Here is a 20,148-nt window from a genome sequence, read left to right on the forward strand (position 1 = left end):
GAAAAGTATTTTTCAAACCTTAAAATACCCTATAAATGTGAGTAATTATTACTATCTGTGTGGCCTTGGACACTTAGGACAAGTAGGTGGTTTGGTGGATAGAGTGCCAGGCCTGGAATCAAGAAGACTCTTCTTCATGAGTTCAAATCTGGCCTCAGATTTACCAACTGTGGAATTCTGGGCAAATCACCTCACCCTGTTTGCCTCAGTTTTTTCATCTGTCAAATAAGCTGGAAAAAGGAAATGGCAAACCACACCAGTGTTTTTGTTTAGGAAACCCTGAATGGGGTCATGAAAAGTCAGACTCTATGGAAAAACAACTAAACAACAATGGCCTTGGACAAGTCCTTCAACTCTCTCTATCCAATAAGTGTTGAACTAGGAGATCGGCTAGAAATCCTGTGTCTCCCAAGTTACCAGTAGACATCTGTTTTACTGTTTATAGGCCTGAAGAGACTGGGAATCCCAGAGGGATAGGTCTGATAGAGCCTTCTGCCCAACCTGCTTAGTGGCTGTTGTCAGCTAGGCCCAAGGTGAGGCCCCCCAGGCTGCCCAGCCTCATTCCATATGGCAGGCAGGTGACATCTCCTTGCCTCAAGTGTTTTTTCTAAGAGAATCACTCCTATGGGAACCGTGTCCATCCTAACAACTTGAACCCTTAATGAAAGTTCAGGCTAATTTTTACTCTTGACAACACTGAACCTGTTAGTGTCCCATGACAACAATTAGATGCCTGAAGAGGGAAAGAGGGAGGAGGTCTAGCCTAAGGCTGAGGGATGTTGCAGTTGAAGCCTCTCTACATAAAAGGAGGACCAGATGATGAGGCCAGACTGTGGGCAGGGGGTCACATGGCCATATTTATTATCTTCACTGGGTCATACTGAGAGCTGATATTTAAATAATATTTATATAAGAAATACATAATTTCTATTATAGAATTCTATTTCTAGAATACATAATAAATAGATACTTTATACAATAAACATATAATTTATGCAATAAAGCTATAATTTACAGAATAAATAGGGAACATACATTATCATTATGTAATTTATACTCTATATGTATAATTTATGTTATATTTGTATAATTTATATAATATTTGGGCATTTTCAGAGCAATTGACAAAGGTAGCCTCTTCTTGGCAAGGAGGTCCTGGGGACCCAAAGTCCTTGAGCTTCCCCTCTACTTCCTATGATCCTTCAGTCCCTCCTTCCAGCTGGAAGAACATTCTCATCAGTCCCCTTGCCCTTAAGGGACAACATAAATTTCATCTCTTTTAATTCTTACAGCAAATCTGTGAAGTGGGTGCTTTAGGGATCTTTCTACCCATTTTATAGATGAGGAAAACTGAGGCTCACAGACAAGTCACTTGAACTTTCTGGGTCTCAGTTTCCTTATCTGTAAAATGAGGAGGTTGGACTAGATGGACCCTGAGATGCCTTCTAATTCTAAAGTTGTGACCTCAAGTGATTTATTCAAGGTCACACAACTTCTAAATGTCTCAGGTTGGATTCTAAATCAGGTCTCTTTTTATGCTGGGTCTGGACCATCTACTATCTCACAAAGCTTCACATATAGTTGGAAGCAGCTATTAACAACCATGGGATCTTAGATATAAAGCTGGAAGGAATCTTTGAATCTGCCTAGTCATTTTATAAATAAGGAAACTGAGGCTCAGGGAGTTTAAGGGACTTGTGTAAGGTCATAAATTTAGTAAGCTTCAGTGGTAGGATTTGAATCCAGATACCCTGACTGTGGAATCAGTGTTCTTTTTCCCTCCTTCATGAAGATCATCCAGTTGAATTTACCAATTGTACAAATGCAGAGAAAAAGTCAGAAGCTCTGAATTTGCATACTGGTTCTCCTGCTTGCTTACTACCTGTGTGACCACAGGCAAATAACTTTCTCATTTTCCTGAGGAGGAAAGAGGAAGTTGGGCAAGATGGATTCTGAAGTTCCTTCTAAAGCCAAGTCTCCGATCTTAGGAACTCCCTAAAGGCTCCCAGATATGGCACTCTAGCTGGTGTCCCTCCCTCCAGTTCATTGCAGCTCCTCCGTGGGATGAGTTTTTCTAACCCATAATTTTGTAGGAGTAAAAATAAATAAATACTCCTAGTATTGAAAACATATATAGGAATTTCTAATAATAAATTAAAAGAGAGAAAAGGAAACAAAAGATTCTTTCAGTCAAGTGAGCAGAGCAAAGAGAGCCAGACTCACACCTCCTCCGAATGAAGAGCCCTGCAGCGTGGGTCTCAGCCAGATTTCTCTCCCAAGCATCCTTATGTAAAATGAGAACATAACTTAAAAGGATGCTGGGAATGTAGCTCAGATGTGGCACATTTTCCACCTGCACACTAGCCCTCCCAGAAGTTCTTTATTGGAAGCAGTTGTGAATAGCTCCAATTCTTGGGATTAGTGAAGCCTCAGAGTCAGGTATGGAGTGTGCCCGAGGACCAAGGAGTTTGGGAATGCCATGCTGGTCCAGGAGCCGGAGCCTATGCCCAGAGATGACTTTGGGCAAAGGTACTAGAGAAAGACCATCTTTCCTTCATGCCCTCTCTTCTTCTTTCCAAGCCCTACCACACACACACACACACACACACACACACACACACGTAGGGGTCTCCATCAGTATATCTCACTCATCTCCCAGCTTCCCAGGAACCAATTCTGCTCAGTTAATTGACTTATTTGGGTGCTACCCAATAAGGGCTAAAGATATTACCCCTCTTAGAGACAAGAGGAGCCTTTGACAAAGAATGGATCTCTAAGGGTAGAATTTCAATGTATGAGGCAGTCAGAGGAAAGAAAGAAGCTTTCCCAGAACCCGTTAAATCACACTGTAAATGGGGACTTGGGCAAAAGTGAAGGATGAATCCTAGGATTTATGATGGAATGCTTTGGTCATGTTCCCTGGAAGCTACATTCCTGGGGAGTTTCTTGGAATACATGTTCAGGAAAGTCTTATTTTAACTTACCTACGTGACCTTAGGTAAGTCACTTCCTCTCTCTGTACCTCAAGATTCTTTCTCCATCAAATGAAGAGATTAGACCAGATAACATCTAAGAACCTTTCCATCTCTAAGTCCAACATACTTCATCTTCAGAAGGGGCTGCCATTGTGGCTCAAGGGAAGTTACTTGGTTTGAGCTTGGGAGTATAGTGGGTGATGCTGCGTGCCCCAGAGAGTCTGCTGTTCTTTGTCACTGGGAAGTTCTGGAGACCACACAGGAAGCTGACTTGGTTGGACATGGGGCACCGAAATCAACCCATTATTGACCCCCACGCCTCCGATCAGCTATTGTGCAGGATATGCGACCCCAGGCTACTGGGCACATTCTCAGACATCAACACAGCTTTGGAAGACAATGGCGAAGGGCACTCTGCAGTTGGGCAAGGGCCAAAGCCTTGGGTGACTAAGCATCCCCGCTTTACAAGAACAACGTTCCTCTCTTTGGCCTTAGCATGGGATAGCACTCTCCCTGTTACTCAGATGGCAATGCTAAGACCCAAAGAAGCCAGATCTGCTGAGTGGAGAGTGGAGTGGCTCAAGTGGAAGCTAGAATTCTGGACTTCCCAAAGACCAGCCTTTGGAGCTCCATGACCCCAACCACCAAGCACTAGTATGAGGACTTGTCTGGTGCCGCCACTGAACCGAGTCTTCCCTTCTTTGGTCTCTGGAAGCTGCTCTCTCCCTTCAGGGCTCAGCTCATCTGTCACTTCCTTTGTGAGGCCTTTATAGTGCTCCCCCCAAACTCTGAAATGGTTTCCTATTTCTGCTGTAACATTATCTCTTGAATTTTCTCACTCACTTGTCACCTCCCACCTGAATAATGGCAGCAGCCTCAGGTCCTCTCTCCTCTCCAGAAATATTAATCAAGTTCAGGTCTGACTGAGACTCTCCTACTCCTACTCAATAAACACTAGTGGCTCCCTATTACCTCCAGGATCAACTATAAACTAGCCTTTGGGGCATATGGACAGTTAGGTGTCACAGAGGATAGAATACCTGACCTGGAGTCAGGAAGAATTCAGATCTGGCCTCAGATGCTTCCTAGCTGGGTGACCCTGGGCAAGTCACTTAACTCGGTTGACCTCAGTTTCCCCTTTTGTCAAATGAACTGGAGAAGGAAATGACAAACCACTCCAGTATCTTTGCCAAGAAAACCCTGAATGGGATCATAAAGAGCTAGAGATGACTGAAAACAAATGAACAACAAACAAACTGGGGAATTTAAAGTCCTTCCCAATGAGACTTTCCAGTCTTATTACCCATTGCTCTCCTTTACATACTCCACAATCCAATCAGACTGGCCTTCTTACTATTCCTCACAGGCCACACTCAAGTTACCATCACTAGGCCTTTGCACTGGCTGAACCCTCTGCGTGGCAAACACTCCCTCCTTATCTCTGACTCAAGGAATCTCCACTCTACTTCAAGACTTAATTCATGCTCCATTTTCGGGGTGTGAAACCTTTCCTGATCCCCCAGGAACCTTGCCCATGAGAACTGCCTTATATGGATTTTGTATTTACTAATGGACGAACATAATAGATCATAAATTTATTTACTAAACTTATTTATTACACACCTACTATGTGCAAGGCACTGTACACAACATGGAAGATAAAAAGACAAAAAGGAAATAGCTGCCATTCTCAAAGAACCCAGAGCCTAATGGGGCAGAACACAAGCCAACACAAGATTTATCGTAAATCATCTCCTCCAATCCCCCCAATTTACAGACCTATACCAGACTATTTACTGCCTCAGGGAAGCGGGGGGACGGGAGGAAAAGAATCCGAATCAGAAAGCATCAGAAAACTATTTCCCCAAATTGTTTCTTCATGTAATTGAAAAAAGAAAATTCAATTAAAAAGAAAATGGTGGTCAATATAGATGAAGATTTACCTAAGGTGAGGTGGCTTATAAGGAGCAGAGCAGGGAATAACAAAGAACTTTATAAACACACACAGAGTATGGGGGCAGTTAGGTAGAGTCCGGTAGATAGAACATTGGTCTTGGCCTTCAAACCTGAGTTTGAATCCTGTTTTAGGTACTAGTTGTATGGCCCTGGGAAAGCCACTTCACCATGCCTCAGTTCTCCCATCTGTAAAATGGGAATGATAATAGCACGTGCCTCTCAAGGTAGCTGGGACAAAATGAGATAATATCTTTAAATCACTTAACAAATAGTAACTCTGTCTGCCCCGTTGTTGTGAGGATTATTAAATGAGTTAATAAATACAAAGTGATTTGCAAACCTTAAAGCACCCTCTCTTAAAACACTCCCTTGATCCCCATCCTAAAGAAGGGAGCCTTAGACTGAAGGAAGTCAAGGGACTTGCTCAAGGTCACACAGAGAGTGGCAAAGGAGAGCCTAAGTCCCATGTTTCCTTGCTGCTAGTCCAGGGATCTGGGGGCTTCTCTCTTAATAACCCTCTTTGGATTGGTTGCTGTTTTTAACCAAAGGTCCAAACCCTCCTTCAGGTTCACTCTGTGCCAGGAAACAAACCGTTCTTACAGCTTTTAACCTGAACACAATCTAAGGATGGAGCTGCTGGGTGGATTCTAGGACAATAAGTGCCTGGGTGTCCTTGGGGAGCCCTCCAGAAACACACACAAACAGCCGCGTCCTATTCCCGGAAACTGGCCTGCTCGGGACTCCCATCCCAGCTGCCGCTCTCCACGCTATTTGCCCATGATGTGAATGTTCTTCCTTTAATATTCAAACCCACTGAACGCTCTCCAGCCCCAGTTCCTTCCTCAGTCAGAAGATTCCCGTTTCCTCTGGGTTTGCGTGGGCCATCCTAACCTGAGAAGGTGAGGTCTCCTCTGGGAGACAGTTCTACAGAAGAAACCCCCAGAAGTCCACTGCTGGCACCAGAGCAGCCAAGCACAGAGAGTCGCTCTACTAACCCTTCTAACCCTTCCCCTTCCAGCCCATCGCTGGTCCCCAGACCCCAACGGCATGGATGCTACCCACTCCTTTTGCTGCTCTTTCCCACTGCCTCCTCCCCAAAAGAAAAAAGGAAAGAGAAACTCTCATACCACACAGGCACGGTCCTGCAACACAAATGTCCACACTGGCCGGGTGCAGAAATGTCCATATCCTGCATTTGCTAGATTACTTTTCTGAATGGGGGTGTATACTGGGCGCTCCTATAGAGAGGGTCAGAGCTGGGATGGATCCAGGAACTCAGAATTTTAGGGTTGGGAGAGACCTTAGAATACAAAGTGCCAGGAGGGATCTCAGAATACAGAATGCCAGGACTGGAAGAACCCTTAGAACATGGAAAGTCAGGGCTGGGAGGACCCTTAAAACAGAAATTCGGGGCTAGGAAGGGTTACTTACTTTCCTTCCTTCATTCCCTCCTTTCTTTCTTCCCTTATTCCTTCCTTTCTTCTCTCCTTCCTTCCTCTTTTTGTCTCCTTCTTCCTTTCTTTCTCTTTCTCTCCTTCCTTTCTTTCTCTTTCTCTCCTTCCTTTCTTTCTCTCTCTCTCCTTCCTTTCTTTCTCTCTCTCTCCTTCCTTTCTTTCTCTTTCTCTCCTTCCTTTCTTTCTCTCTCTCTCCTTCCTTTCTTTCTCTCTCTCTCCTTCCTTTCTTTCTCTCTCTCTCCTTCCTTTCTTTCTCTTTCTCTCCTTCCTTTCTTTCTCTTTCTCTCCTTCCTTTCTTTCTCTTTCTCTCCTTCCTTCCTTTCTCTTTCTCTCCTTCCTTTCTTTCTCTTTCTCTCCTTCCTTTCTTTCTCTTTCTCTCTCTCCTCCTTTCTTTCTTTCTCTCTCTCCTCCTTTCTTTCTTTCTTTCTCTTTTTCTCCTTTCTTTCCTTCCCACCTTCCTTCCTTCCTTCCCTCCTTCCTTTCTTCCTTCCTTCCCACCTTCCTTCCTTCCTTCCCTCCTTCCTTTCTTCCTTCCTTCCCACCTTCCTTCCTTCCTTCCCTCCTTCCTTTCTTCCTTCCTTCCCACCTTCCTTCCTTCCTTCCTTCCTTCCTTCCTTCCTTCCTTCCTTCCTTCCTTCCTTCCTCTTTCTCTTCTCTCTCCTTCCCTCTTCCTTCCTTCCTTTCTCTTTCTCTCTTTCCTTTCTCTCTCTCCTCCTTCCTTCCTTTCTCTTTCTCTCCTTTCTTTCTCTTTCTCTCCTTTCTTTCCTTCTTTCTTCCTTTCCTTCCTCCTTCCTTTTTTTCCTTCTTCCTTTCTTCCTTACTATAGCACCAGGATACATTTAAATATTTTTAAACAAAGTATTTTTAAAACAAGGGGTTCTTTTCATTACTAGTTACAGAGTAGCATGTTCTACATTTAACATTGTGTTAGAATCCAGCTCCATTCAGAAAGCCGTGAATAATGTGTACGCACATAAGTTATTTGATCCTTACAACCCTGAGAACTACTTGCCCCATATCATACAGTTCAGTCTTGTCACAAGTTCACAGGATAACAAAAGATGCCATGGGAACTAGAATCCATGTTTTTCAACTCAGTTCAAAATACTTTGCAATATCCTATATCTTGGGCATGTTCTAGGAGTGCTTGCTTGCATGGATGTACTTTTTTTAAAGAGTAATTGCTGTCCTAGGTCAAGTTTTTTTCCTCGAAGATTTCTGATTCTGGTTTTTGTGAGTGAATCTGGGATGTGTTGTTCTAGGTTGTGAGCTGTGACTCTTCAAAGGAGACAGAATTTGGATGGAGACAGAAGTTTGGTCTATGCAAAACAATATGGCAGATTTCTACTGGTATCAGACTTCCTCCTCAATTTTCATTGATTTCTGCTCTGGACAGTGGCAAGAATACAATAAAATATTTATATGAAATCACATTTTCGTCATTCTTAAGGGTTAATAATGGGTTTCAAAGGATCATAGGGTAAAACTGGAAGCAAGTATAGTCTATTTAGTTCAATGTATATGAACTTAATCCAGTTCATACAGTATTGCTTTGACTTGTTGTTTCTGTAGGGGTGGAAAACTTTGCTGAATCATTAGATTCTCTCTCTTGATCTGCATCATGCCAGCATCATGCTAAGTCATTTTTAGTGGTTTCCACCTCTTCATGACCCCATTTGGGTTTTTTATTTTTTTGGCAAAGATACTGGAAGGTTTTGTCATTTCCTTCTCCAGCTCATTTTACAGATGAGGAAACTTAGGTCAACAAAGTTAAATGACTTGCCCAGGGTCACATAACTAGGAAGTCTCTGAAGACAGATTTGAACTCAGGTCTTCCTGACTCCAGATCCAGGACTGAGGCCAGCTTTGATCTCCTATCTCGAGGCCTGGCTCTTAAGTCACTATGTCACCTGCCTACCCCAACATTACTCCTTTTTAAAAACATTGAGAGGGAGGGAAGAAGGAGAACATTCTACCTTTTTTGCTCATTTCCTAGGGCCTCAGCTCACTTCTTGGGGGTCTGGTACTAAGGCCATGAAAGATGACTAAAGGAAGAGCTTGTAACCATTTTTAGCAATCTGATGCAACCTAAGACTTCTCTTTGGAACCATATTTTTATGTGCAGAAAGTAAAATATGTGGAAGGAGAAAGAAAACTAATTATAGTGAAATAATTATTAAAAAACAATATTGAGAAATCTCTGTATTCTAGGGCAAAGGGGAAACAGTATTCAGTTTGGAGATAAAGGACTTGGGTTCAAATTCCAGCTCCACCACTTGCTAGATGTATAAACTTAAATAAATTTCAAACTTGCTAAGCCTTGGTTTTCTCATCTATAAAATAAATACTATATTAGATTATCTTAAAGGATACTCTTAGCTCTAAGAGTCTATTTTCTAATGCTCCTTCCAGCACTGACATTTTGTGATTCTAAAGCTATAAAATCATCTCTCCCTCAAAGGCTGCCAAAGCAACTGGAGTGGAAGAGTGCCTTGACCAAGAACTCCAGCACTTTTCTAAGGCCTGAGGCTGCCGATGATAAATGACTCAGGTCATGTCTCTACTCTGGACGTGGAGGGTGTAAACACAGCTTCAGAATCTAAAAAGACACAGACAAAAAGGGATGGGGAACGTGGCTTCCCCGGGTGATCCCTTTGTCCTTCCATTGACAACACAGAGGTTTCCACTTATCAGCCTAAAACTCTGTCCTACTCACTTCTTGGATCTTGGGAAAACTGAGCTATTCTAGTTACAACTGGATGATGCTAAGTGGCTCTATGTGTGAACTGGGCAAACCTCTTTCCACCCCCTCCCCCTACGTCCCCTTTCACACACACAGAAGCCTGTGAGAGGGCCCCTTTATGCCAGTCTCATTGTCTAAACTCCTTCACAGCCTGGCTGGGGCTAGCTGGATCACAGTGGGAAAAACCATCATAATCCTTGGTGCTGGGAATTTGCCCACATGATCCCCCTCCCTCCCACCCATCTGTCCCAATGAGTCAGATAACCTGGAGCCATGGCCCCCCTTCTGCTGTTGGAGAAATCCATTTTCAAACCAGCTACTAAGCAGCTCTCCTAGGATTTTGTCAAGATCAGGAGTCCGGGAGGCCCAGGGATGGTGGGCTCCAGGTCAGAGATTTAGAGCTGCGTTCCCTCAAAGACCCTTCACGATATGATCTTAACATTTGTTGTGACTTTGGCAACAGACAATTTATGGCCTTCTTCTCAGGGAAATATTTTGTTGCCAAATCAGTAAAGGGATGAAAAGCTAAATTGAGAGGCTAGTGAATTGTTTTTCTATCCAGATTTCATAGACCCTATATTTACCAATCCCCAAGATTAAGAACTTCTGGTCTAAAGGACTCATGATGAAAATTGCCATTTACCTCCAGAGAAAGAACTAATGGAATCGGAATTCAGACTAAATATGCTTAGTTTCACTTAGTTTCTTTCTTTCCATTTCTTTCTTTCTTTTTCTTTCTTTCCTTTCTTCCTTCCTTCCTCTCTCTCTCTCTCTCTTTCTCTCTCTCTCCCCTTTCTTCCTTCCTCTCTCTCTCTCTCTCTCTCTCTCTCTCTCTCTCTCTCTCTCTCTCTCTCTCTCTCTCTCTCTCTCTCTCTCCCCTTTCTTTCTTCTCTCTCTCTCCCCTTTCTTTCTTCTCTCTCTCCCCTTTCTTTCTTCCCTCTCTCCCCTTTCTTTCTTCCCTCTCTCTCCCCCCCTTTCTTTCTTCTCTCTCTCTCCCCTTTCTTTCTTCTCTCTCTCTCTCTCTCTCTCTCTCTCTCTCTCTCTCTCTCTCTCTCCCCTTTCTTTCTTCCCTCTCTCTCCCCCCCTTTCTTTCTTCCCTCTCTCTCCCCCCCTTTCTTTCTTCTCTCTCTCTCCCCTTTCTTTCTTCCCCCTCTCTCTCTCTCTCTCTCCCCTTTCTTTCTTCCCTCTCTCTCTCTCTCTCTCTCTCTCTCTCTCCCCTTTCTTTCTTCCCTCTCTCTCTCTCTCTCTCTCCCCTTTCTTTCTTCTCTCTCTCTCTCTCCCCTTTCTTTCTTCCCTCCCTCCCTCCCTCTCTCTCTCTCTCTCTCTCTCTCTCTTCTCTCTCTCTCTCTCTCTCTCTCTCTCTCTCTCTCTCCCCTTTCTTTCTTCCCCCTCTCTCTCTCTCTCTCTCCCCTTTCTTTCTTCTTTCTTCTCTCTCTCTCTCTCTCTCTCTCTCTCTCTCTCTTTCTCTCTCTCTCCCCTTTCTTTCTTCCCTCTCTCTCTCCCCTTTCTTTCTTCTCTCTCTCTCTCTCTCTCTCTCTCTCTCTCTCTCTCCCCTTTCTTTCTTCCCTCTCTCTCTTTCTCTCTCTCTCTCTCTCTCTCTCTCTCTCTCTCTCTCTCTCTCTCTTTTAAAAATGACTAATATGGGAAAATGTTTTACATTACTGCACCTATATAATCCATATCAAATTGTTTGCAATTTCAGGGAGGAGGAAAGAGAGGGAGGGAAGAAAGGGGAGAATTTGGCTGAAAATTTTTTTAAACTTAAAATTATTCTTTACACATAAATAAGGAAAAATATATATTTTTAAAAGAACTTTTGGTTTAGTCTCGTCTCCTTATCTTGCAGTTAAGGAAACTGAGTCCTAAGAGGTTAAGAGATTTGCTCAGTATCACTTCGGTAGTAAGAATCTGAGATGGGAATGCAGGTCTCAGCTTTGGAAGCTTCTGTCCTGAAGGCTTTTATAGCTACTTTTAGGTTTTGGTGACCAGAGAAAGCATTAAGCAATTTATGGAGATTCCAGGGAACACTGATTCTAATTCTCATTACCTGTTGATAAAACAATGAAATCTCATGTTTCTACAGTACCACACAATTTACAAAGCAACATTTATGTAATGAAAGTATTATAATTTTTAGATGGGGCCTGAGGGAAAGGAAGGGACTTGCCCAAGGTCACATAGCTAGGGAGTGAAGTCAGAAGTAGACTCCAACATCCTCGGATGCCTTTCCAGCTACATTATCTAGCCTTTCTGAAAGCTCTCAGGCCTTATTTGCCCAAAGAGAGACAGGTTAATGATTTCTTCTTCACAGCCTCACAAAATTATAGTGCTGCAAAGGAATAATTGATGGGAAGACATAAGACAAAGAGTGCTTTGCAAATGTAATGATGATGATTTGGAAAAACAATGATGGCTCCTGGCCCTCCCAATGGTGACAATGCCTGTGGTTCTCCTGCTGAATAGTACCAAGGAGAGGGGCAGAGAGTCAGACCTTGAGATGGAAGGTCGCAGGTTCAAATTTGGCCTTAGACATTTCTTAATTGTATCACCCTTGGCCAGTCACTTTATCCCAATTACCTAGCCTTTACCTCTCTTCTGCTTTAGAATAAATACTTTCTATCTATTCTTAGATAGAAGGTAAGGGTTAAAAAAAAAAGAGCACCAAAGAAATCCAGGCATCAGATTGGCTGACAAGAAGGCTAATTAGGGCAAAGGAAAATTTCAGTTCAAAACCCTGGGAAGAGAAGGGCTCAGACCAAGAGATGGTTTGCTTTATGAATGGCTTGAACTATCTTGCCCCAACCTAGTGTGTAGTACTGAGCTCTGTATGAAGAAGGGATTCCATACACATTTGTTTTGTTTCAGGAAGAGATCTTCGATCTGGCACCTTCCTTTTATAAAAGAAGAGAATCTTGCCTAGAAAGTGACTTCCTGAAGGTCACAAAGCAACTTAGTAATTTATATTAGCCTGAAGAAGAGAGGGAGAGTGGGAGATGCTCTGGAGAAAGACAGCTGCAGTGTATTAAAAAAATAAAAAGAGTGCGGATCTTGGAGCCAAAAAGCCTGAGTCTGAGTCCCAATTCTGACCCTGTATGATGTTAGCCAAATCACATCAGTGCCCTGTGCCTTGGTTTATTCATCTGCAAAATGGGAGTCTATTTCACAGGTTGCTTGTGAGGAGAGATCATTGTTAACTTTGATCGACTATGGAGAAGAAAGTTATTATTACAGGATTAAGAACTGCAAAAAACCTTAGTCCAAGTCCATAATGTATGAAAGGAAGAAACTGAGGCCAAGAAAAGGTCGATTCAAGAAAGTCAGTTTCCAATTCATGTTTTAGGATCAGTGTAGATGGGGCCTTGGGAGATATTTCATCCAACCCATTCCCTGTAGAAACAGAGACTTCACGGTGATTAAATGCCTTTCCTAAGGCTGCCCAGCTAGTAGTGGATTTGAACTCAAGTCCTCTGACTTTAGAAGGAATGCTCTTTCTACCATAGGAGCTTCTCTGACTCCAAAACCAGTATACTTTTCTTACCATGATATTGCCATGTCTTGCTTACCTTCAAGATCTCTAAGATCTTGGAGTTAATTAATTACTTATGGAGCAAGTTATCATGGCAACAGCAAGCAGTCATCCAGCAGCACAACCATGGAAAAGGGAATTGAAAGAAAAGGTTTTTCCTTTGAGAATAAAAAAGTCACAGCTCATTTGGGAAATCCTGCTACAGATTACCCAATGAGTTTTGAAGCATCTCAGTTATGGACCCTGGGCAGGACTCAGGGTACTGAGGACAGTGCCTGGCACTGGGCAAAGGCAGAAGAGGCAGGATGCTTCTCTAGTAGTCAAGCTTGGGCACAGAAATTGCCCACTGGCAGCTGGAGTCCAGTCCTGGGGCACAGGTGCTTGCAAGGCTGTTTCTGAGCAAGCCCTAAAGGATTCCCTGTCTTCTATGCCAACTGAGATTGAAGGGTGGAGTCTGTGACATTTGTGAGCATGGTCTGGTCAGCTGGGGCTCCTTGGCCAAGTGCCTAGGCAGGACAGAGTCCACATCACCAACATGGGCATCTCGATAATGCCTTCCATTGTGCATGTGTCCAAGCTTGTACAACTTGCCTTGTGCATGGAATGAGATGAAAAGATTTGGAGCTGGAAGGGACCCTTTGATACTGTCTGCCCAAGTCTCCCATTTTACAGAGAAGGAAAATGAATGAGTCCTATAGACAGAAAGTTGGCTTTTTAAATTTTCTTTCCCTCTCTTCCCACCCCCCCTCCCAGATCCAATAAGCATTTCCACTGGGTTATACAAATGTTATCACTTATACCTATTAAATGAGATACTTGTCAAAGTGATTAGCACAGTACCTGGCACATAGTAGGTACTTAGTAAATGAGTAAATGCTTGTTCTTCCCCCCTTTTGAGACTTTTAAAGTACTTGAAATTTGTTATTTCATTTGGTCCTTGCAATAGCCTTTTGAGATAAGTTCTCTTATTATCATATGTATTTTACAGATGAGGAAACTGAGGCAGAGAGGTTAAGTGACTCCTTAGGGACCACCCCTTTAGTAAGTGTATAAGGCAGGATTTGAACTCAGATCTTAACTCCAAAACCAGTACTCTATTCCATCTCTTCTAGCTGCCTATACTGACTTTTCTAAACTACTTTGTTATTTGATTTTCTTGAAAACTACCCTCCCACTCCAGGAATTGATGGGGAAATGGTTTGCTTAAAGTCAGTAAGCTGGGTCAGGGCTGGAGGACTCCTTTCTTTGGTCCTGTGAGTAGCCAACTTCAGAATTTAACTTTATTCTCAATAGTTATAAACCTATTATTTTAAAAGGATTATTTTATTCTATTTTTGTAAGCTTTTGCATCCCTGAATATAAGAAAAATGATCTGGATTTTGAACCTTAACCATGGCTAGAATTTGTCTCAGAGAAAAAGGTAAAATCCTTCCTCCCGAGAGCCTAGGTGGCTCAAAGGATAGAGTACCAGGCCTGAAGACAGGATGTCCTGGGTTCAAATTTGACCTCAGACACTTCCTACCTGGGTGACCCTGGGCAAGTCACTTAACCCTCCTTGTCTAGCTGTTTCTGCTCTTCTGCCTTGAGACTGATGAGTATCGATATTTCAATTGTTGGTTATAAAACTAAAGGCAGGGTTTTATATTGAAAAACCCCAATCCCTTTCTCCTGAGATGGAAGGTTGAGGGGACTTCTCCCCCTGCCCCCCATAGCCCTCCCCCCATGCCTCACACTTATCCAATTCTTTGGGGAAATGACCAGACTGGAGCAAAAAGGGACCACCAGGGGGGATAGGAAATTGGCTCAGCCTGCAGCGTTGCCTGTGACTGATGGAGGGGCGCCACTTGCATCTTAATGAGCTTGCCTGGCATTAAGAGTGACCCCAAAGAATCAGAAAGCACTGTCCTCACTCCCTCAGGGGCAGAGTTTCTCCTAACGCTTGACTTGGGGGGCTCAGGGGGTCCAGGGGGAACCTTTGCTTTTTCCTGCCCTGATCCCGACCTGCTGGCTCTGCCCCAGACGGGAGGCTGTGATGGAGGAATCAGCTATGGCAAGCCCTGGCCAGGCTTATCAGCTGGGAGCAGACACCGAGGACCTGGGTTAGTCTGAGGTTTGACTGTTGGCAGTTAGGGAATTCACCCTCCTCCCAGCCTGCTGTTCCCCAGCCCTGGCCCCTCCACCTGCCTCTCTCTAGGGCAGCTGCAGGGGTGGTAGGTAGGGGAGGGGAGGGGAGGGAGGAAATCCTTGAACTTTCGCAGTGAGCTACCGTATAATAACAACTGAAAAAACCGAGAAGGGGGAGGCGCGCCTTGCTTGCTGCTGAATTCCCTTATCACGGCCAGAACTTGGCATCCACAAACAGTAGCTTTCTGTCCCCCATCTGGAGTCCTTCTTTGGGACTTTTTCATTTTTATTGCCCAGGGGAGGCCCGCCCCCACTGTCCTTCCTGGTGCATTTGGGGGAAAAACCACAGCTCGCTCACTACACAGGTCCCCTGCGAGTGATAAGATGCTTACTTGGTCTCCATCAATAGTGCGCACACAGCTGGGTACCAACCCTCCGCTCCCTTACCTTGAGAAAGAGATGGTAGGACAGGTTGATTTATCCTGGTTTCTCAGTTTAGTCCCTATTGCCCTTAGCAATACTTCACTTGCTCTTCTACTCTGTCCTCTTACCCAGCCTGAGGACTCTCCATAATATTCTCCTCTACCATGAATTCTGGCTAGACTCCAAGGAAGTTTGGAACCTACAAGTGATGGGAATCAACCACCCCCCTTCCCGTGATGGGTCCTCCCTTCCTTCATCCATACCATCCACCCTACCCCATGCCAAAACTAGTTATTTAGGAAGGAGGCGGCCAAAGTCACCAAGCTGAGTAATCCCAGATCCCTTCATCCCTCCCCATCCCAACCTCCAAGCCAGAGTTCTCCAAAACAACATTGAGGAAAAACTTGATCCCCGACAAGTAAGACGGAGCACACCTTACTCCGGAATGACAACTCTCTGGGCATCCCCAAAGGCAAGGCTGCCATGCTTCAGGTGCGTCCAGGTGAATCCCCATCCCTCCCCCTCTGACTCTGGAAAGCACCCATTCCCAGGCTCCTAAACTCTGGGAGGAAATAGAGGCAATGGAGGGGATTGAACAGCCCTGAATTGGTACCTGTTGGTAGGCTGGAGAGACCTCAACTGAGGCACGGAGAGAATTCGTATCGACTTCGAAGAGGGAGCTGTCGGCTGATCTGAGTCACAGGGTATGTGAGTGAGTGGTTGAGTGAGCGGGCACTGTAAGTCACCCTCTTCCCCAGCAGTGGAGGGCAGGCAGCCAGTGAGAAGAGGAGGGTGGAGTATTTGTGTGTGAGTGTATCTGTGTGTGTGAGTGTGGGGAGGAGGTAGCTCCTTTCCCTAGGATCTCATTTGTTCTCCAGTGAATGGAGAGAAGTGAGTCAGACAGAAGGGTTTTAGCTTGGCTCCGATGCAAATGAGGAAAGGGGAGGAGTGGAGGAACTGGAGCAGAGAAGCCTGGTTCCTTGGGCAAGGGTGGAGAGGAGAGGCAGGGAACTGATTAAGCTGAGAAAGGATGCCCGGCAATCAGTGTGATCCCTTCAGTCCTCAAACAAATCGGAGACTTGAGAAGGAGCCTTGAGATAGAAGAGAGACTGAGACTGAGGTTACATCCCATTACTGGATGGTGCCCAGGCTCACACTGAGTGGGCAGGGTGGATAAAGGGATAAGGGAGCAAGTGCCTTAAGGAGCACGAGGACTGGTGGGGACCAGGATGGATAAGAAGAAGGAAAAAGCTGAGGCTGCTTGATCACCAGACATAGGACTAGAGGCAATCAAATCTGGACCAATCTGGTCCAAATCCTTCATTTTACAGGTGAGGAAAGTAAAGCTTTGAAAGCTTAAACACCTTGCCAGAGCCTCAATTCAAACCCAGCTCTCCTGGCACCAGCTTTCTTCTTTTTATCACAGCCCACAGCTTCACTTTTTTTGTCTTGGTGGTCAAGCCCTTCCTTTCTGAGGAGCTCAGAAAAGCATTTCTGAAAGTCTTCAGTGCCTGAGGGGGCCTCCGTGTCCAAGGGAAGACCTAAATCCAAGGGGATATAGAAAGTGTCTATCGGTGCCCCTACTCTGGTCTTTGTCCTTGTTCCATAAGTGACCTCTCCCCTTGGTTATAGGAGGAATCCATGTGGTTTCTCAGGCAGAAAGGGCTCTTTCCTCATCCTATCCAGTCTGGCTTTTCCTGTGAGTCATCCCTGAGACTTACCCTGTTGGCCCTCTAGGGCATGGAGAAGGAGTGCTCTGATGTTAGCCCCTGTACACTAATACCCAGGGACTGGGCCCTCTTAGTAGATCATAGTATCATAGATCCAAAGCTAGGAGGAACTTAGAGTTCAACATTTCCATTTTACAGATGTGAAAACTGAGGTTCACAAAGGTAGAATGATTTCTCAAGGTCACCCCTGTAATAAATGGTGGATCTGAAATTCGAACTCACATCTTGTTACTTCAAGCATCTTTCTACTGTACCTGGAACTCAGGCTGGTGAAACTATCTGGCTTTAAATATTCATTAGATCTTTATCTCATACTTGAGGGATGAGAAGCTGAATGTCACATGCTCTCCTTGGGAGTAGGCAAAGGGTGGGATTACATTTTCAATGATAGGCTGGATGCCATCTTTACATACAGAGCTCAGAATGCAAGTTTCCGAAGAGTGAATGCCCCACGGAAATTCCCTATATAACCCAGGGTTCGGACCAGATCTTTGGCAACCTCAGACATACCAGGTGTCAACCATCTAACTTCCTTACCTAAACCCAAGATGGGCCTTGGCCTGAGGAAGGAAGAAGGTCTTCAAGGAGTCTCTCTATTGAATCAAACACTGAGCCTTAATCTTGACCCTTTCTGCCAGAATGCTGCCTGAATTTCACAGATGCAGAATGAATTCCACAATCCCTTTGGGATGGGGGTGATAAGATTAAGTCTCGTCTGGCAGATGGTGGCACATCAGCTGACTTGGAAATGAGTAACAATAAATGAGATCTTCCCCAGCCATCTTTGATTCTCATTGCCAACTTCCAGGAAGGTGCAGGTGCCATGAAGAGAGCAGGAACAGTTTAGGGCATTGCTCCTTCTGGAAACTCATTTGTCCCTTCAACAATTATTTCCGAATAGTTTACGGTGCCCTGACTTCTCCTAGGCACCGTGGAGAATGCCTGGGTGATTCTGCCCTCAAAGAGCCTACATTTTACTGGGAGAATGTGAAAACTGTGAAAACATACAAACAGAGGCAATGAGAAGCAGAGGGGGAGAAGGACCATGGGGAGAGGCATCAAGTGTTTGGGGGGTTCAGAAGGGAATTTTGAATGTGGTGGAAAGAACCCTCTCTCTGGAAGAAGGGATTTTGTTATTGTTCACTTGTTTCAGCAATGTCTGACTCTTCATCACCCCATTTGGGTTTTCTTTATAAAGATACTATAGTGGTTTGCCATTTGGGGCTTAAATCCCAGCTCGACCACTTAGTACCTGTGTGGCTTTGGGCAAGTCACTTAAGCTGTGAGCCTCAGTAGTAGGTTAGACTAGATAGCTTCTGAGTGATTTCTCTCTCAACTCTCAATCTATGATCCTGAGGTCCCTTATAGTTGTGGGAATTATAGATGCTATCCTAAAATGAATTATCTTTGAGAATTCAATATATATATATACACATATATATATGTATTCAATATATACATACATATAGTTATCTCTTCCATACTTTCCCCATCACAGTTTCGATATATGGCAAGTCAGCTGATGAAACTAAATAGGAATTACTTTTTTTTTTGATCATGGCTTTCAGGTACTCCAATAATTATCAGATTGTCTCTCCTAGATTTATTTTCGAGGTCAGTTTTTAAAATAAGATTTTTCATGTTTTCCTCTTTTTTTTTTCATTCCTTTGATTCTGCTTTATGATTTCTTGATTTCTCATGAAATCATTAGTTTCTAGATGGTCAATTCTGATTTTTAAGACCTGATTTTCCTCTGTCAGTTTTTGGTTCTCCTTTTTTCAATTGGCCCATTTCTTCTTACATAACTTTCATTTCTCTTTCCCACTTTTCCTCTGTGTCCCTTAATTGGTTTTTGGCATCCTTTTTGAGTTCTTCCAGAATCTGTGTCCAATATATAATTTTCTTTTGGAGTTTGTGTGTGTGTGTGTGTGTGTGTGTGTGTGTGTGTGTGTGTGTGTGTGTGTTTTGCTTTCACTGTCTCCTTTTGGGTCTGTACCTTGTTCTTTGTCTCCACAAAATTTCTTTAGAGTTAGGTGCTTTTTTGTTGTTTTCTCATTTTTCTATCTAATTATTGGTAGGCTTGGTGTGTGATCTAAATGGGAATTATTTCAGAAGTTTTATGGAAGCTGCAAATAATATGTGAAGACTAGCAGTCACAAAAATGTTTAGAAATTTAAAAAAGCATAATATAAATATAGTATTGTATCATATCAACATATTTTGGTTTTTAGTACCATAAATATACATGACTTATTTTTTAAGGTTAGAATTAGTCAAAAGTTACAGTTTTCCAAATGAATGCAAAAGCCAACAGATGAACTGAAAAAGGCTGAAAATGTAGAGATATCTTAACATTGGCCTACAGGTAGCCCAGGACCAAATACTTAACCTATATTTTACAATAGGATGCTTTAAACAACACATAAAATAAAAAGTTCAGATTTCTTCTCTGGTATGAAAAGAGGGCCAAAACATTTTATGTATATTTTCCAGATCATGAAGGTACCATACCCCTAACCCCCAAGATGTGGAAGGGTTATCAATATCTACATCTATATCTATATTGACACACAATTTTTAAATATATACAAACATGGAATTATATATATATATATATATCACACATACATACACACATACATTATATATATTTCATTCATATATATATGTATATTATATATATATATATATATATATATATACACACAGAGAGAAAAAGAGAGTCAGAAAGGAGGAAGAGAAGGAGGAGGAAGGTGCTCTAGGACAGTGTTGGTGAACCTTTTAGAGACCAAGTGCCCAAACTTCAACCTTCACACTCATGTGAGCTTTCACTTTATTCCAGTAGGTGAGGGAGGAAGTGCTCCCATTGGCTGCTGAACAGAGGGATGGGTGATGTGAAAAAATGTCCTCAGGTGCAGTGGGGAGAGGGAGAAGAACAGACCCTTCTGGTATGCATGCCATAGATTCACCAATATGGCTCTAGGAGAATGGAGTGGTGTGAGCAAAGACCAGGCAAGGGAAGAGAATTGGATGTGATTGTGGAATAATCAATAGTCTGGTAGGACTAAAGTCTACAGGAAAATAGGAGAAGGTAAGTCTGGAGAGGTAGATGAGGTACAAATTATGGAAGACCTTTAATGTTTGTTGAGTGCTGATACAGAGTCTGGGACGGAATCACTCAAGAATCCCTGTTGGCAGGTTATAGGATTTTAGAGTT

At 43.5% G+C, this 20,148-nt stretch overlaps 1 protein-coding gene and 1 long non-coding RNA gene across 4 annotated transcripts in view; one reads left to right on the plus strand and one right to left on the minus strand.

Moving 5' to 3' along the window:
• ADGRG1 (adhesion G protein-coupled receptor G1) overlaps positions 1–20,148 on the minus strand; it is a 92,579-nt gene that overhangs the window by 55,828 nt on the left and 16,603 nt on the right. For 2 of the 3 annotated variants that reach the window (XM_007477559.3, XM_056811976.1), the window contains exon 1: positions 15,815–16,095. The exons of the other annotated variant lie outside the window; for it this stretch is intronic. The gene's annotated coding sequence lies outside the window, so the exon portion shown is untranslated. Of the gene's footprint in view, positions 1–15,814; positions 16,096–20,148 lie in introns of those variants that run through there. 3 annotated transcript variants of the gene reach the window in all.
• On the plus strand, positions 9,282–12,181 carry LOC130456417 (uncharacterized). Its single transcript, XR_008915238.1, has 2 exons — positions 9,282–9,514; positions 11,994–12,181. It is a non-coding gene; the product is annotated as an uncharacterized LOC130456417 (long non-coding RNA).

This window comes from Monodelphis domestica, chromosome 1, assembly GCF_027887165.1.
Source record: "Monodelphis domestica isolate mMonDom1 chromosome 1, mMonDom1.pri, whole genome shotgun sequence".
Taxonomy (NCBI): Eukaryota; Metazoa; Chordata; class Mammalia; order Didelphimorphia; family Didelphidae; genus Monodelphis; species Monodelphis domestica.